The sequence below is a fragment of the Heterocephalus glaber genome, unplaced genomic scaffold (genome assembly GCF_053883595.1).
Source record: "Heterocephalus glaber isolate CG9 unplaced genomic scaffold, H.glaber_assembly_v1.0 deba00001586, whole genome shotgun sequence".
NCBI lineage: Eukaryota > Metazoa > Chordata > Mammalia > Rodentia > Bathyergidae > Heterocephalus > Heterocephalus glaber.
Genome location: NW_028258364.1, coordinates 765,058 through 777,837, shown reverse-complemented (window position 1 = coordinate 777,837; position 12,780 = coordinate 765,058). Strand labels below are relative to the sequence as shown.

General features: G+C 38.9%; 1 long non-coding RNA gene across 1 annotated transcript; it reads left to right on the top strand.

Annotated features, from left to right (window-relative positions):
* Positions 1 to 219: 219 nt before the first annotated feature.
* On the top strand, positions 220 to 10,437 carry LOC110343966 (uncharacterized). Its single transcript, XR_002386224.2, has 3 exons — positions 220 to 390; positions 9,718 to 9,819; positions 10,119 to 10,437. It is a non-coding gene; the product is annotated as an uncharacterized LOC110343966 (long non-coding RNA).
* The last annotated feature ends 2,343 nt before the right edge of the window (positions 10,438 to 12,780 follow it).

Here is a 12,780-nt window from a genome sequence, read left to right as displayed (position 1 = left end):
AATTCCTTAATTCATAAGATAATTTCAAATTCTTCACTGAAGACTGGTGCATAACAATGGTATGGACAAATTTTATAATGGTTTCTAGAAAAGGCCCCCTTTTAATTGAATTCCTAATTACATTTATAAAAGATCAATGTCTTAAGTGAATAATAGTGTTTTAACCAAGTATTGTCCCCAAGACTTTTGACCTACTGATACAATTCTAGCATTTATGACATCCGTGTGGAGCATTCAAAAGCATTCCAATGGAACCTCTCAGGTCATCCATCAGTTACTTTGAAAACAGGCAGAGCTCTGCCTTGTGACATCTGGCCAATCTCCGGACCACTTTGATCTTATAATCAGGAACCCATCTACCACAGCAGCCACAGCCTCCATCACAGCTAGGTATGCTGAAAAAATTTCTAAATTTTCTATCTCTCTGAGTATGTTGCTAATTTTATACTTTCTTATGTTGGGCTGATGGAGAGAAGGTAAAGGATGGGCAGTAGAAGTAAATTACATCTTTTCTAGTTAATACAAACCTTCTAGAAAGGTAATTTTACTCCTTTCCATATAAGATAGAATCATTGTAGTAAAGTGGGAAGAGCAGTGGACTTGGAATCAGGAGTGAGATGAAGCAGCAATCATTTATTAAGTGTGTGATGTGCCAGGCATAAATATTCTCAGGTTGAAATAGTATGCATTAAATCTGATACATAATACATCTGTGTATATATGCATGTGGCAGGCTGTGTGTATAATTTAATGTAATACAGATATGATTCCAATCAGAGCTCAACTTCACTGCTTAGTGACCATGAGGACTGGGGCAAATTATTTCATTATTTTAACCTTCAATTTCTCCTGTTAAATAAATTATAAAATATTATGTCTACCTTACAAAATTGTTCTAAGAATTGAATTGGATGAAGTATTTTTAAAAGTTTGACATACTGCATGGAACACAATAGGAACTCAATGTCTATTAGGAACTCATAACGTCTATTAGGCATTTAATATGTGCCATTTAATATATGCTACACATTGTTTTAAGTGCTTCATAAATGTGAACTTTTTAAATCCTCATAACAATCTTTAGTTCACTTACTATTATTTTCCGTCCTTTATGGATAAACTGAGAGCCAGAGAGGTTAAATATCTTGTGTGAATTCACAATAAAGACAGAACTAAAATTAAAAGCCAAGCAATCTCATCCCAGATTCTCTGCACCTAACCATTGTGCTTTAAAGTTAATGAGTCAGAGCTTAGACCTGATGCTAAACTCTAGCAAAAAAATCTTTAGGCAATTTAAAATAAAATAATATGTATCAACTTAGATTAGCAAGATGCCTACAAAATATATTAGAGAGTTATACAGATACACTAAATAGCCAATTACACTGGAAGGAAAAAAACCAATGTACAGGAAACAACTGGTCCACTCAATGAGGATAGTTCAAGGAGGACTCACTGGAAAAAAGCTATCTACAGAAGTGTGAGCTAACCATAGGAAAACGGTGAAGTATCTCCAGTCACTAACATGGAGGCCATGTAAATCAGAAAGGACAAAGGGAGTAGATGTTTTAAAGCACAGAAAGAGCAAGCTGTGTGGAGAAAGCTTCACTGAGAAACTCAGTCAAGAGAAGCAGACCACCCAAAGTGGGACAGGAGGGAGGCAGGAAATGCGTACCCTGGCTGTACATTGCCCAGGCCCCAGATTGGCAGCCAGGGGTCAAGGAACCCCTTGATGTCACCAGGCAGAGCAGCCTGCTGGGGGAGGGAGCAAGAGGAGAGCTCTGGAAAATTTATTTTTCTAGAGCCCCCAAATACTAACACGTTAAGTACCAAAACATATTTTTCATTATCTCATTGGAGACCTTCCTAAAATTTGTCATATTTCTTGCCTTCTAAAATAAGTTACCATAGTACATAAGTATTTTTGAGGATCAGTTATAAAATAGTAGAACCCTAGCCAGGCATGGTGGTGCACGCCTGTAATCCCGGCACTCCAGAGGCTGAGGCAGCAGGATTGGCATGAGTTCGAGGCCAGCCTGGGCTACATAGTGAGTTCAGGGCCAGCCTGAACTACAAAGTGAGACTTTGTTTCAAAAAAAACCCAAACCAAACCAAACAAACAAACAAATAAAATACTAGAACCCTGGAGAGCATCAGAGATGTCTAACTGCTGGCCCTATACCAGGTTTCACAATGTGTGCTCCTGTCTTCCTCAGAAGGCAACTTCCAAACAGATTTTCAGATATTATATGAAAAAGCCTTCCTAATCAAAACTTGTGAGAGCATGACATTAAACCAAGCTATACAAATTTCCTAATTTTCTTTGCTTTTTTCACAGAAAGGCATGGACAAATTTTATTTAATTAATTTAACTCAAAAGTAAACTAGAAATGTTCTTGGAACATCGTAAAATTCCTTCTATAATAACAGATCAAAAGGGGAAAAAAGCTTTATCTTATTTTGGTGTTTAGGGAAAGGACAACCCATCACACTGTAGCCTTTACACACTACAAATTGTAACTGAAAAACGGCAGAATCTGGACCAAAATATTATATATCACACCTAATAAATGCATCATAAATCTGATACACAATGTTAGACAAATATGTTAACAACAAGCAGGATAAATGCATTAATATTAATGACTAAAACACCAAGTATAAGCTTGAAAGATCAATCATTACAGCCTTGAGGTATAAAATAATAGAAAACCAAAGCCTGGCTCACATTAAAGAAGATATTTCATACATTTGTGGCAAGCAAAATGAGAAAGTAGTGACATATTTATGCACCTTCACACACAGATACACACACACACACACACACATGCATGTATAGTCATATAATCTAGAAAAGCAGTTAAAAAATATATATATATATATGATTTGAATATCAAGAAGCAGCTGTACAGGTCAGAATACAGGTCAAGCATTCCTAATCTAAAAATCTGAAACTAAAATGTTCCAAAATGTAAACTTCTAGGGCACAGGACACCACAAATGGAAAATACACCTCACTTCATATGACAAGTTGGAGTGAAAACCCAAGAGCACTAAAAATATTGTATAAAATTACCTTCAGACTATTGTATAAGGTGTATATAAAACATAGATGAATTTCATCTTCATATTTCATTTTCATATTTCACTCCAAAAATATCTCATTCCAAAAAAAAATCCAAATTCCAAAACACTTCTGTACCCAAGCATTTTGGATAAGAGATACTCAAACTGTCTTATGTTTGATCACGCTAACTTCAATGCATCCCCTGTCTGTGCATTATTTTATTTAAAATTTAGTTCCTTGTGGGTATTTGGTACATGTACAGAATCTAAATATTATATGTTGTAAACACAAACTAAATTAATAAGAATAACAAAAGTGGAGAAAGGGGGTTTAGAGGTAAGTAAGGAGGGGAAGGGGAAATAAAAAAGAATTGAGATGTATTATGTACATATACCTATTTCCTAAGATCAATGTAAAACTTCATGTATTACAAATGTGTACTAATATATTAAAAAAATTTTAAAGTAAAACACAAAAAGAAAGAAACCTGTCAGAGTGGAAAATTTTTTTAAAAAATTAGTTCCTGGCTTCAAAGAAAAAACACTGAAGAGTATAATAGAATGTCCAGCAAAATGCAATCCCTGCAATGCCATAAAAAGCACAATGTCCAAGTAGAGTAAAGTCTAGCAGTGCTATAGACCAACTGTTCCCTGGCCACACTTCTGTGTGTGACTGTAACAGCAATGGGTGTGGAAAGGACAAGCCTGGACTCAAAACTGGAAGATTCAGGTTCTACACCCACCGTGAGCACAGCCAGTGGAATGACCCAAAGCAATGTTAGCAACTTACCCTAGACCTCAGTTTCTCCATCTATGAAAATAACAAATAGGACAAGTGAAGAAATTGTGAAAAGACTGTTTTTAAGTTCCTGTGCATCTTTGAAAGTTTTTAAAAATATAGGCACTACCATCAACTGATGAATGGATAAAGACCTTTTTTTATATAATGGAGTACTACTCTGCCATAAAGAAGGATGAGCTTCAGACATTTAATGATAAATGGATGGACCTTGACACCACACTCTTAAATGAAATAAATTGGACACACATGTTTAAATACCGCATTGTTTCTCTGGTGTGAGAAACTGAGAGGGGAAACAAGGATTAAAATATATAATAGATATTGGGAAATGGGAAGAAAATGTTCAAATGGGAAGAGGAACAAGGGAGGTAAGAGGGAGAAAGGAAGGGTAAAGGACAAGGGAAAATAGAAGGAAAAATGTAAACAAAGCTTTTGTACATAGGGAGGCGAGGAAGCTTCAGAAGAAGGGGAAAATGGGAAAAAAGAGGTGGGATGTATCCTGTATGGGTGCAAATTCCCTACGATGAGTTTTATTATTAGGTATGCCTAAAATGTACCAATAAATGTTTTGCTATAAATATATATATAGATATATAGATATATATATCATTATACCATCCAATCCTTTTCCTTAAAATTCAGATAAAATTACTGGTTACAGTATTTACAATGAATTGTAATACAATGACAGTCTTAGTGTAAATCTTATTCTGCTGTAAGTAGCTACACTGTACCAGAATATCTCACCCCCAATGAAGTCAAATAATTGCAACTATTCTATGCTAAAATCCTCCCTAGCATTTTTACAAATCAAATCAACTCCAGAACTAAGTCTTTTCTGTAGCCCTTCAAAAGCTCAGAGTCAGAGAGAAGCCATGGAAGCACATATAAATGGTGATGAAATTAGGCATAAGAAATATTTTTAAATATTTTACATGTTCCAGTGTGATGCTACCTCTAGGAATCATTTCCTTCATGTTTCTCACTCAGCTGAACCAAAGAATTCAGCTGTCACTAATTTGTTTAAAGAAGGAGGCACACATGCAGCCAACAATCAAAGTGTCCTATTTTAAACATGAAAAAATTCAGTAAAATAAGAGTCTAATATAATTCAACTAAAGATTTATAAGCTTCAAGTCAAGAACCTGACAGGCATTTAATTAGATTTGTAACCTGAAAATAGGAGCCTAAATAATCTGTCATAGGCACACACCCTCTGCAAATACCAAAGGGAAGAGTACTTGGTAAGTTGTCCATTTTACCTAAGTCAGTTATGAGAAGTGGCTCTAGCCAAGGCACATCTGGGACTGGAATTCGTCTTCCGAAAAGGAACCTTCATGGGTTTGCGCTGGAGCCTCATCTTCCATAATTCTGTGTGTTTAAAGTGGAACGCACGGTGAGTATTCCAATGCCTTGAGGTTCAAATTCTTTTGTCACAGTGCAGAAAAGCAAAAGGTCTAACTCCTGGGGGTGGGGGAATGTGCACCGCCAGGCGAAAACCCCTTCCTGTATCCCTGGCCCTGGTGCACACACTGTCACACCCCATTCTGCTCTCAGGTGGAGCCAGGCAGAGATGGTGAGTTCTTTATCACTTTTTTCTGGTTTTTTATCCAGTTCCTTGTGTATCTTGCCCTTTGTACTGCCCTGCATCTGGAGGGTCAGCTTGCTCATGGAAACTGCAGGCCTCTGGAGCAGTCACCATGGGGATCTTGGTGTGGCTGCAGCTGCTGGGACCTGGTGCATGTGGAGTTGACGACAGTTCACTGTTTTCTAGGGCTTGTTGTAAAATGTCCTTGTTATGCCCTCATAACACTTAGTTGCTTCTCAAGCTCTGGGGACTGGTCACCCCACAGACCCTGGCTCTGAGAGTTCCAGGAGTTGCTGGGTAACATTGGCCACTGCCCAAGACTTCTGCTGACTTGAGGCTGAGGGCCTGGTCTGCCTGCTGGAGAGGTAAGGTCTGCAAAGCACCACTGTTCATGGTGCAGTCTATAGAACTTGCAGGATTGGTGATGGGGGTGGTATTCATCTCCCTAACATGAGTGCTTAAGCTACCTAAACTTTTAAGATATACATCTACATTCTGTACAGTCATGTTAAGGTTAAATGGGTCAAAAATAGTTCAGGTTCTTGAGCAGGACAAGGAAAGAATTGCCGAGCATACATTTCATAGTAAGTAGCTACATTTATTGAACATGACTGGTTGGTAGCAGCAGGGACAGGCAGAAGGGCAAATGGGAAAAGGAAGAGGAAGGAGAACCCTTCATAACTCAGGCTTGCAATATTTAAAGGTCAGATGCCTCTGAGTCCAGGTGTCTCTCTGGTGTCTCGCTGGTGCTGTGATCTGCCGCCCGGAACATTGTACCTCCTAAGCTTAAACATGGGTAATCCTTAGGGTGGTGCTGTGTTTGTAGTTGAATGAAGGGAAGGGAGGACTCCCTCAACTTCCTTGTTTCTAACTGTACTAGTTATAGATAGGACCATTCTTGACCTTTGAGTAAACTCTCTGTACTTGGAAATGAAGATTCCCCCGCTGAGAAAAGGTGACAGGACAATAGGCACAGGACTGGTGTGGTGTGCTTAATCATGTGAGTTTGCAATGCCGCCTCCTGGTTAAAGGCTTTTCCACAACCACTTTAGTTGAGGGGCCTTTCAGCGGTCTGTATCTTTCTGTCCAGTTACCTGGCTTGGCTGTTGAAGCCTTTCCACAGAGTGGACACGAATATGCACAAGCTCTTCTGCCAGTGTTCCAATGATAAGCCCTCCATACCCTAACTTTAGGGTGGGTCTCCATATGCTCTTCAGCTCCGAGGTTTGTGCTCGCTGCTCCTGGTCTCACAGGTAGGACACGACTGTCGGCCACCCCTGCACGTGTGTGGCCCCGAGCGCTGCAGCGGGAACTTGTGTTTTCCCTTCCATGGGGCATCATGTGCGCTTCGAGACCAGTCACTCTGGACAACTTGCTGCGCACAGGGCCGCTCCGATCTTCCACGCCGCAGAATGAATTGAACATTAGATGTTTGGGAGCCTTGATCATTTAGAGACGGCTTGTCATTTAGCTCACGTGGTTGCAACTGGGACTCTTTAGGAAAAGAGAGCAGGTGGATTTCATTCACCATATGCAAGTTTGGAAATGCACGGTCACAATCAGTGTTCTCTGCATCCAGTGTGAAAACTCCGTAGGAGTTGCTGGCGCCGAGTGGGTCCAAGCCGCAGCGCATCGAAGTCAAGGCAGCAGAACACCCCCCTCCCCCACCACCGCCACCGCCACCGCCACCGCCTCGAGACCCCTCCCAGTGGCGAGCATGCAAGGCACCGGGTTGGGAGGGCCGAGCAGCTAGGACCTTCCAGGTTCTTTGGGCGACTCTACCGGCTTCATCGGGTTCCTTGTCACGCCCGCCACTGCAGGGCCTCTGGATTTCTTCAAACAAGATTTTGTAGGCGGTTTTATTGTTTGCTAAGAAGCATGATTAAAAATTGGGGCGTAACCGTGCTTGCGCAGCTCCCGAAGATGCAGAGCTGATAGGATTCCTTAGATCAAGTAGATGCACTGACCGACCCGGACACTGCAATTTACAGGACAATAAAGCAGCACTTTGGCCTTACCTAGGTGGTGAGAAAAGTTCCTAGAATAATCACTTTCAAGGTCGAATTTTTCTTTCTTCTCTGCATTTTCTGGCTGTTTGCTCAATAGGCAGGGGCGCTTCCTTTGGCTTCCAGAAGTGTCCGGCCTCTTCATTTGGCAAATAAAATGTTTCTCCAACTAGGTGTTTGTATTTTAAAAGGAAAGGCCCTGTGTGGATAGAGCATGCGCAGAGAGGAACCGCCCCACAGCCCATCTAGGGACCATCTGTGGAAGGCAGCAAAGGAGTCAGCCTGTGCCACACAGTCTTGCTGCCCCTTTTGAATTAGCCCCGGGGACTAACCCCGAGGGAAGGCGCTGGAATGGAAGGGAACTTTCAGCTCTTCATGGAGGTGGAAGGGCTGGACACAGTTATACATCTATCACTTTTGGCAAAATCTTCCAATTTAGATGAATTACTGCCAAGGGACAATCAGTTTTTAAAGATAACAATAATAATGTGAAATAGAAAAGACAAAAGAAGTCAAGCGGGGTATAATCAAAAAAAGAATAAGCGAGTTCGATCCCTGGTACCAAACAAAAACAAAAACAAAAAAAGAATATTCTCAATAATAATGAATTATGAGCTGGAAGCTTACAGACTCCTACCAGCAAACTTGCAAAGTAGGAATTTATCTGCATTTGACACATGGGAAACTGCAGCTCAGAAAAATTAAGTGTCTCGGTTAAGGTCAGCGAGTCAATTAACAGCAATAATGAAAACAGTCAAATATTGAGTTCTTTACTCCAAGCTAAGTAATTTTAAGTAATTTTACTTGTAATTACTTATAAGTAGAGCTGTCCCTCGGTATCTGCAGGCGATGGGTTCCAGGACCTCCTCGATACCAAATTCTGCAGATGCTCAAATTGCTTACATAACATGGCATAGTATTTGCATATGATCTATGCAGTCTGCCTTTACTTTAAGGCATCTCTAGATTGCTTATAGTTCCTAATATAATGGAAATGCTACATAGTTATTGCACTGTATTGTTCAGGGAATAACAAGAAGGATGTACTGCACACGTTTGGCACAAAAGTAAAATGTGTTTTTTTGTTTTGTTTTGTTTTTTGTTTGTTTTTTTTTGCAAATTCTATGTAGCCAGGCTGGCCTGGAACTCTCAGCAACCATCTTGCCTCAACCTCCCGACTGCTGGGGTTATGGGCATGTGTACCCACCACAAAAAAATTATTTTCTATTATTTTCTGTGTCATACAGCAATCAGCACTGGCACATAACCCACTTGCTTGGAAGGAAGAAGTGAGGAACTGTAAATACACTGTACCTCAGCTCACCTTTTGCACCACAGATACTCTACTCGTACCCTGAAGACATTCTAAAAGTTTCAGTCACTCAAAACAGCAACCTTGGGGATCTCAATCTTGTTATCTCTACCAAATCCAAGCAACTCCTCTTAATTTGAACAGGAGAGGGAAACAGGGCTCCCAGGATTATAGCAGCTCTGAAATTCTACTAGGCAAACATGAAGGTGTTGGGGATAGGAAAACTGTTTTGAATAAGAGATTTTTTTAAGGGGTCTACAACCTGAAATTAGCTTCTCTGAGAATCTTCTCTGGAGGTTACTGACTCCAGTCTCTTTTTTCCCTTTTCTCTACCTTCATTGGACAAATCTGAAAAGAGAATTTTAAGATATACCCTTCTTGGGCTACACAAATTTTTCAGTTTGCTTCTTACAGAAAGTTGGGAGTCCACTGATATTTTAAGTTATAAAAGAGGCAGACAGGCTTCTGTTTCAGGCTGGAAATATCTATATTAGAATTGCTTTTAAACTTTAAAGTTTTCTTTCTTTTCCTTTTTTTATTAATATTTATTTGTTCTGTCCTATTCTGTGTACTAATAGCTTCTTCTTTTACAAATCTTTAAGCTCTCTAAACTTAGTAAGTGTTTGAGCTTATCAGCCTTCATGAAATCCTTCCTTTGATTTATTTTTCTTGCCATTTTGTGTTACTGAAATGATTTACTGAGAGACACATTAATTCAATCAAATGCTTTTGTGCACTGGGCATTAATTTGGATTTTGTCCTTAATTGAGTCTTAATCTTGGTCTTAATTAGACCCACAAAACTCTGTGGCTCAAAATCTTAACCAGTGAGAGAGGGAGTTTGGTTTTCCAGCCCCACAAGTCCTGTGGTTCCTCAGCACTTCAGTTTGGCTAGAACTCCTATGTTAGACAAGTCACTTACTTCTCATTCTCTTCCTTACCAGATGCTGTTTCGAACAACCATTCTGCAATAATAACATTTCAGATCCTTTCTACAGGAAGCCATAAGTATAGTATACCCATGTTTGCCTTCCAAGTAACCTCAGGTAAGTTTTACTCAAGTCTTGCTCCTAATTTTCCAGCCTCCAATAAGATTCCTCACTGATAGCTCTCTTTACCCTGAAATCAGTGCCATGTATTTTAAGTGTTTTATTATGATAATACTCCACTTCTAAGAATCATATTATGAACTATTCAGCTTTGCCACGTCACAACCATGTAATTTCATGGGTTTGTAAAAAGAAGTATTTCAATCGTGTCCATGTTTCATACAGCAGTTAATGGATGGATGCAGCTCCAGTGACTCTGACTCACACCTGCCGGTCTTTTTTATTCTACTACTCAGGTTGAGGTTGCAGGCCTCATACGGAGGGAACCCATTTGGGGGTCTGAGAAGAAAAAAAAAGCCTCTGGTTGAATGCAGCATAATCATATCTGTTCACATTCTCATAGCCAGAGAAAATGACCTGGTTAAATCCAAAATTGAAAGGAGAAATATATTCACTCTACAACAAGAAGCAGGTAAAGGCTATAGCAGTGGGTTTGGAGGTATAAACCACTTATAAGAAAGAGGAGTTAGGTACAATTGTGAACAGTAATAGAGCCTACAAGATGTACAGGTTTTAGGAAACAAACATCACTAATAAAAACAATAAAAAATAAGACTGTATGCTCACTTTCCCAGAAAAGTATCTAACTTATTGAGCTTAAAAAACAAGTGTCTGAGACAGGTACAATGCTGCATTCCTGTAATCCTATCTAGTTGAAAGGCTGCTACAGAATTGCAAATTTGAGACTAGCCTGGGCAAGTTGGTCAGACCATGTTTCAAAATAAAAATTAAAATAAAAAGGGCTGGGGATGTAGCTCAGCCGATACAACTCCCATGGGTCTGATCCCTAGTGCTGAAAAAACACAACAAACAAACAAAAAACACTTGTGACTTACAAAATAGCATTGGATCTTGTTTTGAGCTGCTATCATTAGTTGGTAGTGCTGTTTTTCTGCATAAGAAAAAACTCTTATTCCCCTGTCTCAATCAGGCCAGCTCAGAGCAGCTGTAATTGTAATTACCCTTATTTACAAAGATCTCTGGCACACACCTGGAAGACTAGGGCCACCCAGCAGGAAAGAGAAAGAAAGTCAGGGACCAGATCTTTGTCATTCCTGTGCATAAGAGCACTGCAAAAAGACAAGCTGAGACCTCTGAGACCAGCCACTGACTAGAATATAACACACATTCATTCTCTACCTGTTTGCTATTGAATTATCTAACATTACCAGTGCACTGGGATGGAATCTTCAAGTGGTCTCCATCATAAAACACCAGCCAGCTCTATTTTGAGTAGATAAGCGGTATAGTTCCATATGTGGTCCTCACTCAATATCCTTTCCCTCTCCCAATCCTTTACTCACAAACCAAATTACATGATGATATTTACTTTTCAAATAACTCAAGATGGAATTAATTTTACACTTTGAAAAGATGTTTGATTTTAAAAGAGAAAGTGTTTTGCTAGAAGATTTTTTAAATGACAAATCACTTCTTTCCTTCCCAATTTCATAATTCTGTCCTGTTAACTTGCTGTCTCAAGGACACTGTGCATGAGGTTCTTCTTCCTGAAACATTCTCTCCCATACTGCATAGCTCTTTGTATCATTAATGCCTCACTGTGATCTTAAATCCTAGGAAGTATTCATGACCTTCTAACTTCCCTAATGACCTCCGATAGAGTCTTTTATAAAAACATGTACTATACTTCTTCATTACACTGATGATATTTGATAAATTAAAATTACTCCTTTAAATGCCTAACAATTATCTTGCCAATTAGAATTTTGACTCTGTGAGGACAAGGTCTTCATGACTACATATCCAATGCTCACACTACTACATATCGTATGAGTATCATAAATATTTGTTGATTATGTGACTACATGATTGAATAAATAAATGAGAATTTGAGTTGCTCATTATATAATTTCTTTTTTTAAAGACAGCAGCAACTTTCTGTTTAGTCTTTTGAAGTAGTAAAGAAGACAGAAGAGCTCCTAAATGCTTTCTTAATTCCCTTTTGAATGTGTGGAGTGACTTTTGGTGTTCTCTTCCTGTTCATCTGTCATTTAGTTATCCCCTAGTCCTGAAGCCTTTCATACTTTATGACCACCCACGACCAAATAAGCCCTTAGAAATTCCTCCAGTTCTGTGATGTTAAGCAATGTTTCTTGTTTTGGTATGAGTATGTGTGTACATACACATGTGTATGACTGAGGAACCATGTCCTGCATAAATTAGGACCTGGTTATGTAAAAGAAACAGAAGAGTTTTTAAAAAATCATTATCTAGGAAGTAATAAAAATAATGTCATTCCCTAATGACCTCATTCACAGTGGAATTCTGAAGTGGATTTTGACAATGAAAGCCTTACTGGGAGCACTTCCAAAGCCATCTGGTGGGGAGAGAGTCAGTATTTTTAAACGGTCATTCAGTTTCCGAATGTAATGGGCCAGGATTAGATGTTCAATCAGTAGAAAAGTAAACATGAAAGACAGCAACATAAATGATTGCTACAGGCCCCAAAAAGAGAAATATTTTAGTTTGTAAATTGGTTATCAAGGTTTTCGTAAATTAATAACATAAACACACATGCTTCAGGAAATGTTCCTGCAGGAATTTAAAATATGTCAAAGATTTAAAATATAAGTAAAACAGTCATTAAAATTTTAAAAATAAAATAGTGAAGAAGAAAATAAAATGTTTTCTGAAAGAAAGGAAGAGCTAGAATAAGTGGAAAGGAAATGTTTTGTAATAAAAAGTTGGAATTCTGGGCTGGGGATTTAGCTCACTGGTTCCACTACCTGCCTCGCAAGCACAAGGATCTGAGTTTGATCCCCAGTACCAAAAAAAAAATTTTTATATTTTTACAGAATTCTTATATTCTCATAAGAATTCTTATATTTTTACAGAATCCATTTTGACATGGTCTCAACAAAATTGCTCTATGAAACG